Raw genomic sequence first — 15532 nt, forward strand, 5'->3', positions numbered from 1 at the left:
GGGTCAGCAGAAAGTCATTTCCAGGGCAGGAGAAGTTCACTTCTGGGTCAGCAGAAGGTCTGCAGGAAGTCCATCCCCTGTTGCCTAGGAAACATTGATTGGCATGAGGCTGTCTGCAATGACGAACCAAAAAATGAACCAAACAAACCAGCCTAAAACTGCGTGGTGGTTCATAAGAAATGGGATCTGACAAACCGTGGTTCGCGAACCATGAATTGGCCTGGTTCGTGCTTAATTTTGGTTCGTATTTCGTGCCCATCTCTATTAATGACCTCCGCCTGAATGCAGACAAGCAATGTAGAGTGTTGCTCCTTGTGAATCTATCTGCAGCCTTTGACATAGTAGACCACGCTATCCCGCTGAGGCATTTGGAGGCAAATGCCGGTATCAGAGGATGCGCCTTGGACTGGTTTAAATTGTTCCTCATGGAACACACTCAAAGGATTGTTATTGGAGACCAGCTATCCTCAGTGTGGGAATTATCTAGTGGGATTCCACAAGGCACTATATTATCCTCCATGTTATTCAACCTCTATGCAAAGCCTTTAGGAGAACTCATCCATAGCTATGGAATTGGATTCCGTCGATATGCAGACGTACTCAGCTCTATATCTCACTATCCAATGATGCAGTAGAGGTACTGAGTCGCTTCTTGACAGCTGTTGTCAGTTGGAGGAAAGCAAACAAATTGGCATTGAATCCAGACAAGACAGAAGGGATGCTGGTTGGAAAGGCAGAGATCTTGAAGGAGATGGTGCTTCTGACCATTGATGGGGTTCAGTTGACCCTGGTTTGACTCAGTTAAGAGCCTAGGCCTTTTCCCTTGATCCAGGGCTGCTGCTAGAGAAGCACGTAAATGCAGCTGCAAAACAGGCCTTCTCCCAACTCAGACTAGCCTGGAGGATGGCCCCCCTACCCTGACACGGCCAATCTGGCCACTTGGATTCATGGCACAGTAACATCGAGACTAGACTACTGTAAGGCACTCTACATTGGCCTCCCCCCAAAGTCAACTCAGACTTCAGTTGGTACAGAACACTGCAGGTAGTTTACTCTCAGGAGCTAGACGGAGCATGCATCTCACTCCTATTCTGCAGTCACTCCTTTGACTTCCCGTCAGTTATTGGGTGCAAGTCAAGGTCATCATGACTATCATGTTCAAAGCCCTTCATGGCCTCGGCCCCTCATATCTGTGCAACTGCCTCTACCTCTATGTTCTGCCACAGTTGCTTTGCTCATCTGGGCAGGACCTTCTGCAGATACCACCGTGTAGTTGGGAAAAACCAACAGCTGTATACAGACATGCTTTCTGTGTGGTAGTCCCTACCTTATGGAATGTCCTGCCTGAGGAGGTCTGAAAAGATTCCACTTCCCTGGCTTTCCTCAAACTATGCAAAACTTAATTATTCAGTGGAAAAGAGCAAGTGTTCAGTAGCACCTATGAGATTAACAAAATTTGTGGTCGGATATGAGCTTTTGTGCTGTGACTCATGAAAACTCATTCCTGACCACAAATTTTGTTAGACTTATAGGTGCTACTGGACTCTTGCTCTTTTCCACTGCTACAGACAGACTAAAATGGCTACTCATCCGAATTATGCAGGAAGGCTTTCTATCCAGATTATTGGGCTGTGTCGTAAGAAGTAGCTCAGAGAGATGCTGTCATGTATGCCCGCCTGCAGTACATGCCATGTGTATGTTATATGCAACCTGCTGGTCCTCTGACACTATTATTTGGAGGTTCAGTGTGTTATCTCTGCTTTGAAGTTACACACTTTCACTTCTGTGGCCAACGGCCTTGAGACCAGATGCAGCTAGTCTGAATTGTATCTTCCCTGAGAACGCGGATGATTTCATACCCAACTTGCTATTGTTGCCTATCATAGTCTAAACTCTGATACTTTTTGTCTCTGGGCTACTAACCTGGGGGTGGAACCTTAACCTATAACTAACCAGGCTTTCCCTCAACATGTCACTTCTGCCAATTTCCACTGTCTGAACACCTTGAACCTGATACATCTCTAATAAAAGTTACTTCAACCAATTCACCTGTGTGATGGCTGTGGAGAACTTGGGGATTTACTTGCCAAGGACTGACAGATGCCTTGGTCAAGGCAGGGACTATACCCTACTCTTTTGGGTACTCTCTGCTGATATAGACACGCACCTTCTAGAGAGTTTCCATTCTACTAAAAACGCCATGTAAATTAGTTGTATTATTTTAGAAATATATCATCTCTGTGCTCAGCATTATGTTTGTTGTTTTTTTAAATTTCTGCTACCGTACCCTATTGTATCTCTTCCACTAAATGTTCGAATCGTTGTTCATTATTCGACTTTGCTCAGTGAAGGTTCTAGATGTTGACTATACTGTATTTTCACTTGCACTGTGTAATCTCAGTGAGAAAGTCTGAATAATAATAACAATAAATTTCAATCTCCATTGAGAAAAAAGTAGGGTACAAATAAAATAAATAAGTATCACTCCATCAAAAATCACTCTTTCTCAACGTGTTTTTGAAAGATAGCGGTGTATGTCTGATAAAGAAATAATGACAGCTTAATCTCCAAATAGTTTTTAGGAAGTCTAGTGTTTATTGTAAAATTGGATACTGCTACTGCACTGAGTCTCTCTGTACACGAGATGCCTTGGATGTGTTCATCAAGCATAAGGAGACGCAATGTTAGCCGGGAAGCATAGTTTAAGATTGCTCCTCAGAAGTTTGTTAATTTCATCTTCTCCTCCCCGAAGGCTCTGTCAATTTCAGTTCTCCAGTATAGAAGATGGGCAGTATAGAGATGGGCAGGAACCACAAAAAAAAAACGAACCATGAGATTTTGTGGTTTGTGGGTTTTCATGAACCAGGAACCACAAACTGGCATGAACTGGGGAAAGTTTACAAATCAGTTCATGGTTCATAGGGTTTAAATGCCCCTTTCCGGCTGCTTAACAGCGGCAGGGAAAGGGGCATTTGATAGTTTAAAGGGCCCTTTCCTGCCTTGCAAGTGGCAGATCCCTTTAAACTATCAGCTGGCAGGCGGTGAGGGGGGATCCTGGGGAAATGGCCATTTAAACTGCCCCTTTACAACCCAAACGAACCAGTAGACCAGGGCCGATTCCAGACGGCCCTCCCCATCCCGAAACGTCGCACGTCGTCGCGTGGAAAACACGAAATACCGCATTTTCTCGCGCGAGTTTTGCGCGATGTCGTGCGTCGTCGCACGAGAAAACGCGGTATTTCGCGTTTTCCGCGGGACGACGCGTGACGTTTCGGGACAGTGAGGGCCATCTGCAATCGGCCCAGTTCGTGGAAGTTCATGGAAATGAGCTTCCACAAACTACTGGTTCGCGAACCATGAACTGGCCTGGTTTGTGCGGTTTTTTGGATCGTAATTCGATTTGTGCCCGTCTCTATGTGAGATCACAGCCAGAGGACAGAAAGTGGAGCTGTGCCACCAGCTTAGTCTTTTCAAACTACCCTTCCCATCTAACATTGCATTTCCCAACACTTGTTCTTCACGTCAGATGTCTTTTGTTGAGAGTCTCTAAGAGGGTGGTGGTACCGCATGGTATAGCCTGATCTCATTAGATCTCAGAAGCTAAGCATGGTCTTTACTTGGATGGAGGACCACCATGGAAAAACTGTGCAGAAGAAGGGAGTGGCAAACCACCACTGCTTCTCACTTGCCTTTGCTGGGGTCTCCATAAGTTGATTGCAACTTGACAGTACACACATACATATATTGCACTAAGAAATCTGAAATGGATTCAGCTACCATGATGTGATGGTTAAAGTGTTGAACTACGGAGACCTGGGTTCGAATCTACACTCTGGCATGGAACTCACCTAGTGACCTTGGTCCCATCACTCTCAGATTAACCTACCTCACAGAGCTGTTGTTGTGAGTGGAAGAGGAGACAATATTGTTGTAATCCAGTTTGAATCTCCATTTGGAACAAGGTGGTATATAAACTTAAAAATAAACAAATGTTTGTTCATAGAGGTGTACACAACTAATTCTAGTATGGGAAGGCTGGACCGCTTTCTGAACATAGTTCCTTCTTGTTACCATTTTCCCCAACAAATATGTATTTCCCCCCTTTCCTTTTCTTTGCCTTCTCTAGATAATCCCAAAAAAGTTTCCAGTTTGAAATGTACCTGAAATGAAGCACTTGGGTAATCAGAAGTTCTGATAGAAGCAAAAAATTCAGATAATTAATTGGGAAAAAGCAAGGTTCTTTTCTTTTAAAAGTTGTCTAAAAATACAGCAAGTAGTTTTCTGCGTGAGAGAAAACTGGGAAGGAGAGCTGTGTCAGTTTTGCATGGTGGAGACACCCTCAAAGATAGTTTTGGACTTTGTGAACTTCGAAGGAGAAGCTGCCAACATTTGGCTAATAATGCATCTCCTTGATCCGTCTGTAGGATTATATTCCATTCTAGGCTTACGCACAGCTCATTGGGACTAAAGCCCTCATAAATTATCTGCTCCATCATGTGAAAAATCTAAAATCTGCTCAATCAGTTGTCAGTGACTAATATTTCTTGCGACATGTTTCAAAATATTATATATCAAGCTCTGTCTGTCTCAAAAAAGACAGAAACAGATATTTTTCCATTTCTTAACTGAAATTTCTCAGACAGGAGGATAAATCTTTTAACAATGGCTAGCTTCTGTTTCTCTAATGGTTTTTCTTAAGCAAAAGAGTTCATTTGATTCTGGATTCAAAACAGGTGATTAGCATCTAAGCTCAAGATTTAGTCCGCTCAATAATAGAAGTGTGAGCATTCCAAACTTCAGCAGTGCCATGAGATTCGAGGATCAGAGTCTACAAGTTTAGAGATTAGCTTCAATTATGTTTAAAGATTTTTGGCTCCATTGTTTTTGGGGTTTTTTTTGCTAGGATTTCAATGTACTGAGAGGTTAGAATAATGAAGGTTTTTTCATAGATACTGACATCAGTGGGTTTTATTTGCATCTACAAAGATCTAGCCAGACTTTAAGCTAAACTGATTGCCAGAAGACCGCATGTGGTAAATGTTCCCTATTTTGTTTCTTCTTATATTTGTTGATATTTTGACAACAGCTTTCATTTTAGGGTTGCCACTGTGGTGGAAGGTCTCTTACTGGCAGTCTTTTTTTGCCTACCACTGTTTCAAGCAGCAGATGGAGTGTTGTTGGGTTTTTTTAAGCAATGTAGGTTATGTCACCCAGAACCTAGAAGTGACGTAGGGTAACTCTAGGAATTGCCGGAAAATCTATGTTACAATCATAGAGTTTAAGATGATTCCTAAAGCTACCATATGTTACTTCTGGGTTTTACCTAGAACTGACGTTACAACATAGCAAATGCAGCTTTCCTCCCCATTTTCCTTCCCCCTGCTTTTCACTTTTGGTGTCATAGATACTGTGTACTTTGTATGCATATTATGTAGTTTTTAAATGCAATTTGTATAGTATTTATGTATCTCAATGCTACTCAGAGTCAATAGGACTTTCCTTCCCCCATTCTCCATTTCCTACCCCTTTGCTCTGTTTTGCTTCCCTCTAGTTCTGCTCCCCCCTCATATCATGTCACAAAAGGGAGGAACACAATTGAAACCAGGACTTGGGGACTGAAACAGCAAGGATAAGAAATTCAAAACAATCCCTTCTAAGTTCATCCAGAAAAATACCCTGTTTTAGATGCAAGGTGTTTTTTTTTGTAAAAAACCTGCAGCACTTTTTCTTGCGTTTGCTGATTCTTCCAGACATCTTTTGCCTTTCAGTATTTTCACATAGGTATAGGCACAACAGATGGGGTGGTGTCGTGGTTAGAATGTTGACTTGGTCCATGCAAAACCCAGGTTTAAATTCTTGGTTGCCAAGGAATAGGTGGTCTCCACCTGGGGATGGTCTTGCATCATATGTGGCTGGTATGGCTGCAGATAAAGTGCAGCAGCAATTGGCCTTCCACGTGGCAGGTGCCCCTGCACTTTCCCTGCCCCAATCCTGCAGCAGTAGCCTCCCTGCCAGGTAGGGTTGCCAGGTCCCCTTACCTCCCCAGCAGGAGGAGGGGCAAACTTACCTTATGGACATCTTCTTCTGGGAGTGAGGTCATCACGCAGGCCAAGGGAGCACTTCCACTCTTCTCACTGGGGCAGATTCTTAAAGAATTGGCCTGTTTGGGGCCCAGATCAGCCCGGTGTGAAGGTGCCGGAGTGCTCCCGGGGCCTGTGTGATGACATCATTCTGGATTCTCGGGGGACTCGTCCTCCAACCATTTCCCCCTGCCTGCCGGGTGAGTGGTGGCAAGGGGAGGAGACAGGGAGTTGGGGATCAGCACCCCTGCTCCTGGGACCCTTGGAGTCCTGCCATTTTTTTAAAAAGTGGTCTTCAAATATTGGTATATAGATATAATGCTATACCAATATGGGTACCAGGTTCTCTGAAATCCCAACTTTCATTTAAAATAAAAAAGTATGCCTTTAGCCCCTTTCATAGCGGAGATACGCCCCTTGCATCTCTGCAATAAAAGGGACTAGAGACTTGCTTTTATATTAATGAAAGCCGGGGATTCAGAGCATCAGGTACACTTATTGGTATAATGCTATATTGATATAACAATATTTTAGGGTGGATTTTTAAGAAAAAAATATTGAGAGCAGCCCCAGCAGAAATGACTCCTGCAATGGGGAAATGGTCGCCAGTGAATTTTCTAGCCCACACAGCAGCCATCCAGGCTTTGTGGCAATCTTTCCCAAAACTTCGCAGAAAACCAGGTTTCAGAAAGATCAGAGAAAAGCTGAGAAATTCCCAGGAAGTATACAAATGCACCATGACGCTGTGCAAAACAGGAAAATCCCCCAGCCTTGAACCCCGGGCAGATAACCTGCATTGGAATAGTCACATACTAGCTGACCTTGGGCCAGCCATTCTGCCTCTGCCTAACATACCTCACAAGCTCGTACTGAGGATAAAAAGAAGAGAGAATAATACGCACCACCCAGAGGAGAGCCAGTTTGGTGTAGTGGTTAAGAGTGCTGGGACTCTTATCTGGAGAACCGGGTTTGATTCCCCACTCCTCTGCTTGAAGCCAGTTGGGTGACCTTGGGTCAGTCACAGCTCTCTCAGAGCTCTCTCAGCCCCACCCACCTCACAAGGTGATTGTTGGGGGGATAATAATAACATACTTTGTAAACCACTCTGAGTGGGTGTTAAGTTGTCCCGGAGGCAGTATATATATGAAGGGCAGTGGTGGAACAGTTGTAGGTGTTCCTGAAGGATTCCTTTGTCCGGGACCCATTCCAGGCCAGTTTCCATGCAGGTCATGGGATGGAGACGGTGCTGGTTTCCCTCACAGACAATCTTCGTAGGCAGCTGGATTGGGGCAGGTCAACGTGGTCAGCTATGATTTAATGACTCACCGATGTGGGAATATGAGTGACAGCCTTACAGAGACTTGTTTCCTTTCTCCGTGGTTGGGAACAGAGGGTGGCACTTGAGGAAGAGCTATAGTCATGCCGCCCGCTGGAGTGTGGGGTCCTATATGGGACGATACTTTCCCCTTTGTTTTTCAACCTTTATATGCACTCCCTTGCCCAGATGGCATGAAGTTTCATACTGGGTTGTCACCAGTATGTGAATGACACCCAGTTGAAATCTGCTGATGGGCGGCCAGCTCCGCTTTGCCCCAGATGTCCTGGTAAGAGCCTTGGAGGCTGTGTTCAGTGGGTGAAGCATAATTGACTGAAGTTGAACCCTGTGAAGACGGAGGTCCTGTACTTGGATTGTGGGCCATTGGATTTGGGGATCTAGCTCCTGGCCTTCGATGGGGCATCACTTGTGCCTATTCCAATGGTCAGGAGTCTGGGAGTGATACTGGATACCTCCTTGTCAATGGAGGCCAAGGTTGCAGAAGTGGCCTGGTCTGCTTTTTCCACCTTCGGTAGGCCAGGCAGCTTGTCCCTTTCTTTTAGACCCAGGACCTAGCAACAGTGATCCATGCAACGGTTGCCTCCAGATTGGACTACTGTAACTCATCCTAGGCAGGGCTGCACACGTCCTTATTGGTGCGCATATTACTCCCATCTTGCAGCAGCTGCACTGGCTCCCTGTGGAGCTCCGGATAACATTTAAGGTGTTGTTTTTTACCTTTAAAGTCCTTAGTGGACAGGGACCAGCATACCTACAGGACCCCTTCTCACCATATGTGCCCCAGAGAGTGCTGAGATCAGCCAATAAACATCTACTGGTGTTCCTGGGCTCCAGGGAGGTGAGACTGGCCTCGACCTGAGCCAGGGCCCTTTCGGTCCTGGCTCTGACCTGGTGGGACTCTGTGTCAGGGGATAAGCAGGCCCTGCAGGGTCTCCTATCATTCCAGCGGGCCTGCAAGACGGAGATGTTCTGCCAGGCATATGGCTGAGGCCAGATCAGCAGCCATCCAGAAAGCCTCCCAGCTGGCCTCCTAGATGGGAGACCTACGTATACAGCATTACAATAGTCAAGCCTTGATGTTACCATAGCATGGGTCCAGGTGGCCAGGTCAGCCGTGTCAAGATCTTCTAGGCTAGAGTGAGGTTGTAGAAAGCATTTTTCGCTGCTGCCTTAACTTGTTTTTCTAGTAATAACGCTGGATCCAGTATAACCCCTAGGCTCTTAACTGAGTCTGCAAAGGTCAGACAAACTCCATCAAAAGTGGGGAGTACAATATCCTTCAAGATCTCTGCCTTCCCAACATGCATCGCTTCTGTCTTATCTGGGTTCAATTTCAATGTCTTGTTTTTCAACAATTTCACCATGGCTATCAGGCAGTGATCTAAGATTTCTACTGCATTCTGTGGGGACCTGGATAGTGAGATATAGAGTTGGGTGTCATCTGCATATTCATGACAACCAACTCCATAGTTGAATAACATGGGAGATAAGATTGCGCCCTGCGGAACCTCACAAGATAGTTCCCATTCTGGAGATAGCTGATCTCCAACAGCAACCCTTTGAGTCCGCTCCAAGAGGAACGATTTAAACCAGACCAGGGCACATCCTTTGATGGTATGCCCCCCTCCTACCAGGAGGCCAGTTGGGAGGCTTTCCGGTTGACTGATGATCTGGGCTCAATCATATGCCTGGCAGAACATCTCAGTCTTGCAGGCCCGCCAGAATGATAAGTGGGCATCCTTTGATGCCCACTTGCAGGGAGGATTAGATTGAAGTCCAATTAATAAATATAAATAAATAAATAAGGTTACTGTTATTAGTAGTATTAGGAAAAGTGGGATAAAATCAAGTAAATGGGTTCCTAACCCTTTAGGAGCCACTAAAATGGAAAATGCATCACAATTAAAGTCATTTCCCAATCATATCCCCACCCAAGGGAAATAGGGAAATCTTGATTTTATGAGGACTGTGCGAGGGATTTTTTAACAGAGAATTCTCAGCATCTTCAAAGAAGAAAACATGACAGGAAGGGTTATAAGAAGTTTGTAGAACGTACAAGATATCTGTATATACACTGAATTGATTGTTGGTTCATACCAAAAAGCATATCTACCATAACTTTGTTGTATCATGAAGGTTGGTAAGAGACCACTTCTAAGCAGGGCCGATTCCAGACGGCCCTCCCCATCCCGAAACGTTGCGCGTCGTCACACGGAAAACGCGATATTTCGTGTTTTCTGCGCGACGACGCGCAACGTTTCGGGATGGGGAGGGCCGTCTGGAATCGGCCCAGGCCTATTCAGAATTGTAACCAGTCTGTTCAATGGGGCTTCTCCCAGGAAAGGATTCATAGAATTGCACCGTAAACAGCCTAGCTAAATCACTATCTTTCAGCCTAACTAACTTCATGAGATAAATCAAGATGGGTGGCCATGTTAGTCTGTCTGTAACAGTAGAAATGATCGAGAGAGTCCAGTAGCACCTATAAGGCCAACAAAATTTGTGGTAGGGTATGAGCTTCCGTGAGCCACAGTTCTCTTCTTCAATGAACTCTCTCTCTTTTCTATAACTTCACTAGGTTATTATAAGGATTTTTAAAAAGGTAGGAATGATAAAATGCTTTTATACACTGTGAAATCTGCCAGTTTCTGGGAGCCTAACCAGGCTTATATGTGAGACTATTTTGATCATACACAAATTATAGAGATATTTTGAGATATTTTCTGGCCATGTGCAGCCTACTACTGAAGGCGGAGAGGAAGGAGAAGGCAAGGCGACAACAACTCAGAACACACACTTGGCTGGAGGATAAAATAGGCCACAACTTTATTGACACAGCATGTAAGGAGCATTGGCTGTCATGTGGATTGGATCCCACAAAACATCAGCTGACCCACCTGCCAGCCGATGACCCCTCCCCCCTCAGACCCCAGCTGAGGGGGGGGGACCAAGGAGTGGCATTAAAGAGGGAGATCATGTGGGTGTGCACCCTTGCATGATTCCCCTGCCAACTGGAAGTGAGTGTGCCCCACCAGCCCCTCAGCTGAGCATGCACCTCTATCACTCACTCCAGGATTCCTTATGGGAATCCCCTTAACAGGGAAGCTGGACACGCAGGCCCTGGTTCCCCCCAAAGAGATCCGATCCAATGACCAACCACCGTGGAAAGTTGTGACAAGAAAAAACAAAGCAATACGGAAAGAGGGAGTGGTGGGTGGGACCGCAGCCAGGAGCAAAGTGCAGAGGAACAGGGCAGCTGCTGTTTAAATACAAAACTGCCGGACCAGAGGGAAGACTGCCTCCCTGAGGTACGGCAGCAAGCACCGCCCCCCCCCCCCCGGCAACTTCTGATTGGGTGGCCAGAATTTGAATCCATTGGCTGCCAGCTCGCCCAGGGAACGCCGGGTGAGCCAACATGGTGGCCACCATGCTCTGTCTCCCCTCCCCGCCCGCGGCAGCAAACCGTCCGCCCGGTAAGTCGGGTGTTCGCACTTCCCTGTGCACAAAAGTATCATTTGGGATGTGGTGAATGAATCCTCAAGTTAAAAATCCAAAGAAAACATGTGCGCCCACCCCCAATTTTCCTCTGAATGGGAAGTCTATCTCATGGGGGGAGGGAATTACTGTGCAAAACAATGTGGTGAAGTCATAAACAAGAATGAAGTATTCATTTCCTGAGCTGCTTAGGAGAAAGGCAATCATAATTTTAAAAAAATAAATAAATTAAGGGGAAAGTTCCAGGTAGTTTCTTGGAGGGCTACTGGTGGCCAAGAGAAAGCTGAGTCCCTGTGATTTTTGAAATGTTCTGGCACCGACTGATGTGTACGCTTGCCATGGTGTGTGAGTCAAGTGACACCCCACAATACTTCCAGCTTGCAGGGACCATTTGGCTCAGCTTGTTGTGGGACTGTGTCATAAAGCAAGGATCTTTACCACAAAACCTTGTGCATATCAGCCTGAAGTCTCCTTGGTTTGACCCCCAGCCTTTGCAACGAGTATCTTCAGCTATCTGCTAAAATGAAAAACTGGAGGGAAGAGAATATTTTTCACACGGCAAGGCGGCGAGACTTATAGCTGGCCAAAGTGGGAGAGTGTTACCTACTTAAATTGTTTTTTTCTGCCTTAATAAGAATTTTTCATCTAGCACGAGCCGTTTTAAAATATTGTCTGTACACAAACAGTCATTCTGAATAATAGGCCTGCGCACAGTAAATGTCAGTTCTTTAAATCACAGTGGACGCAGGAACCGGAGGAGAGAATGCTTCATAACAGTTTAAACTTCAGCCTCCCATTTATTATTGAGGTGTTTATAAATCTCTTAGGGGAACTCTCTTTGCCTTCTGGGAAACCCAAAATAGCACAGTTGTTTGTCAGGGTGATTTGCCAGTGCGCTGACTTGTGGGCAGGGTTTCTTGCGGAGGGGAGGGTTGCCTTGTGACCCTATTTGATTTCAAGGTTGGCATCCAAGATTGTCACTCAAAGAACTGTTGTTTCTTTTTTCATTATTTATGTACAGGATTGTGCCTGGCTTAAAGGGCAATAGAGTAGGGAGAAAGTGTCTGGTTAAAAAAAAAGGAAGTGAAATTGTAAAGGGATTTTTTTTTTCAAACAGGATATGAATGATTACTCCCCTTTTGGTTTGTACTGCTAGAGGAATGCACCTCACACAACTGTGGGCTTTGAAAAAAACTTACCCGTGGCCATCTGTCTTGGTTAGTATGGATACTTTAGTATTAAGTGGAGAAAAGGAGAATCCATCAATAGTTAATAACTGACCTTAAGATAGGAATTCAAAGTTCACTACAATTAAACCAGTGTGTCAGCAGAAGTCACCAGGGAGGCTATCGGGATATTTGACTACACACTACCTGTGATAGTAGTTCTAGATTGCGCAACAGAAAACTGCCTGTACATTGTGTTTATTTTTCTTTTTTTAAAAACCCCAACAACATACAACCATTCCATATTCCAGACAGTACCCTGGAGATTCTTTGATATGAATGATTGTGGGTAGAAAACAAACCTACGAGCAAAAGGGATTCCGGATGGAATTTTATCACACAGTTGTGCTGTATAGCAGATGTTTGTTTGCTTCAATGAGATCTGTTATGAAAATTTTAATAAAGTTGTTTCTAGGATTTAACGCAAGTGTCGTAAAATAGGAAGCGAGTTGAAGTTAATTATTTGACTTGAGGAATATAGGAGTGTGCTACGTCTCTCTCTCCCCCACCCCTTCTTCATTACAATATTGAGTATAGATATATACTAATGCAAAAGGTAGGTGTATTTCAAATTGTAAAGCAAAGTATATGATATGAAAAACAGACAGTGAACACACATGAGCTACCTTATACCAATTCAGACCATTGGTCTATCAATTCAGTTCTGACTCACCATTGTGGGAAATGGATTTAATGAAAGAGATTTTATGTAACCTTATGTGCCTTCTATCACTATGCACTTTTACTATTCTCAGGAGCGAATATAGTAACTGTAACGCAACTTGCAAGAAAATGAAACTTGAAACAGAAGACCAAAGCAGAATGTATGTTACACATGTAAATCACTGTGAAATGTAAGATCAAAGTACTGTAAAGCTTGCTACCAGGTAGATTGCGCTTAGTAAGTTTAATGAGCACCTGTTTAATTCCTGACACCTGTTTCTTGCTTGATACAGAAATCCCCTTTGTGAAACTGTCCATGCAAAATGTTACAATGAAAGCAAGCTAAGATTAGAAACATCTCTCAAGGCTCAATTATAGATTGCTTCATCTACAGGACTCTGTGTCTATCTCTTATCATGATTGGCTAGAGGGACATTCAAGGCGTACTACACCATCATCTCAAGTAGAGGTCCTTCCAATCACTTACTAAGAGTCTCTCTACACAAGACATCAGACACATGAAGAACACAATTCGGGAGATGCAATGTTGGCTGGGAAGGGTAGTTTGAAAAGACAGAGCCGGTGGCACGGCAAGGCTTCACTATACACTGGAGCTGTGTGAAGGGGCTGTGAAATGCCAGAAGGGAAACTTCAGCCCATTTTAACTTCTCCAGGTCCAAGCCAGGCTCTGGAAGGCAGCTCCAGCCCATTTCCATTCCTCGCTGCCCCTGGTTGTGATCCCAGCGTTTTAGACTGGGGAGGTGAAATTGACACAGCTTTCAGGGAGGCAAAAATGAAATTAACAAGCCCTCTGAGGAGCGAAAGTTCCATCTTGTCCTCTCTGCTCTTTTACATCTCTATGAAACTTCTGGGTGAGTTAATCCAGAGATTTGGGCTGGGTTGTCACCAACATTAGGATGAACTCAGCTCTATCTCACACTTCCAGCTGATTCTAGGGAGCCTGTATAAACCCTGAACTGCTGCCTGGAAGTGCTACTGGTGAGCTGGAAGTTTGACCTGGGATTTAAGGCATCACTCGTCGTAGCCACAGTTGCACTCCCCTTGAAGGAACAGGTCTGGACCCAAGATTACTGCTGGATAAGCAGGTGGGAGCTGTGGCCAGGAGTTCTTTTACCAGCTTTGACTGGTTATTCAGATGCGGCCTTTCTTGGGCAGAAAAGATCTGACTGCTGTGGTATGTGTCATGGTTACATCAAGACTAGATTACTGCAGTGAGCTCTATGTGAGGCTGCCCTTGAAGAGTGTTCAGAAACTTCAGTTGGCATGGAATACTGCCACCTGTTTGCTGACTGGAGTGGGTTGTATACCATCTAGGAAGACAGAGGTTGTTGTGCAGAGGAAGGCAATGGAAAACTGCCTCTGCTTCTCACTTGTCTTATAAACCTCTTAGCAGGGTTGCCAAAAGTCAGTGGCAACTTGATGGCACTCACATACAGGGCTTTTTTTCAGCTGGAATGCATTGGAACAGAGTTCTGGCACCTCTTGAAAATAGTCACATGGCCGGTGGCCCCGCCCCCTGTTCTCCAGACAGAGGGTAGTTTAGATTGCCCTCCATGTTACTGGAGTGGTCACCGGCCATGGTCACCAGCCATGTGACCATTTTCGCTGAGGGTGATTTAAACTTTAAAAAACTCCCCCCTTGTTCCAGCTGATCCAAAGTGACGTCATTGTGCGGTCCTGAGCTCCACCACTGAGTTCCACCACCTCTTTTCCCAGAAAAAACAGCCCTGCTCACATACATATGAAAATACAGGCTGAGATAATGTCTTGTGTATAATTTCCTTTGATTATCACAACCCATTACATTGTATGATGAACTAGGATTGATTGATAAATGTTGAGATATGATTTCCAGTTAATTAATTTATTAATGTGGTTTGTTCTGCGACTGTATAGCATGTGGGCCATAATAAAGACTGACTACCTGTCAGTCCCTGGCAATCAGATCCCTCAAGCCCTCCACAGTCAACACACAGGTGTTCCAGTTGAAGTGACTTTATTGAGATCCATACAGTTCAGGATGTTCACACAAAGGTGGCAATTGGCAGAAGTGACAATTCAAACAAAGGCATTACTAATTATAGGGAAGCTTCCCGCCCTTCAGGGTCCATTGACATTCAGGCACGAAACCCCAAAGGAGTTACATGGGAACAGATTAGTTTAGACTACAAGAAGGACAAAGAAAAATATCCCCGTCTCTGGGAAGAGATACAATGTCTGCTGCTAGCAGCTCTCCTTCAAGGACACTTGCTGGAAGAAGTGAAAGGACATCTTTTCAACAGATAATGGAGAGGCCCACTGGCCCTCCTGCAATTAATATTAACAGTTAAAACACTCTCAGATGAGCTACACAAAATACAGCATATAACTCTGGCAAACAGCATTGACCAGTACAGACTGCAGAACACAGTCATGGCAGGTAGGCCAGCATACATGACATCACCTATAAAGCCCTTCACGGTCTGGGTCCCTCATACCTTCAGGTCCACCTCTCCCATTATAAACTCCCATACATGACTCTACCATTTCAACAACCATGATCAGTTGCAAATCTCAGATTTCCTCACTTCGTCATCATCCAACTTGTGGAGCTGCCGAACAACTTTGAAGTTTGTAAGAGTTCTACTTCCTTGTGTCTTTGCAGCTGCTTTGTATCTGCATGGTAAGTGAAACTGATTCTTCTTCAGTGTCATGGATTGTTATAATTACTG

The sequence above is a fragment of the Eublepharis macularius genome, chromosome 1, assembly GCF_028583425.1.
Source record: "Eublepharis macularius isolate TG4126 chromosome 1, MPM_Emac_v1.0, whole genome shotgun sequence".
Lineage (NCBI taxonomy): Eukaryota > Metazoa > Chordata > Lepidosauria > Squamata > Eublepharidae > Eublepharis > Eublepharis macularius.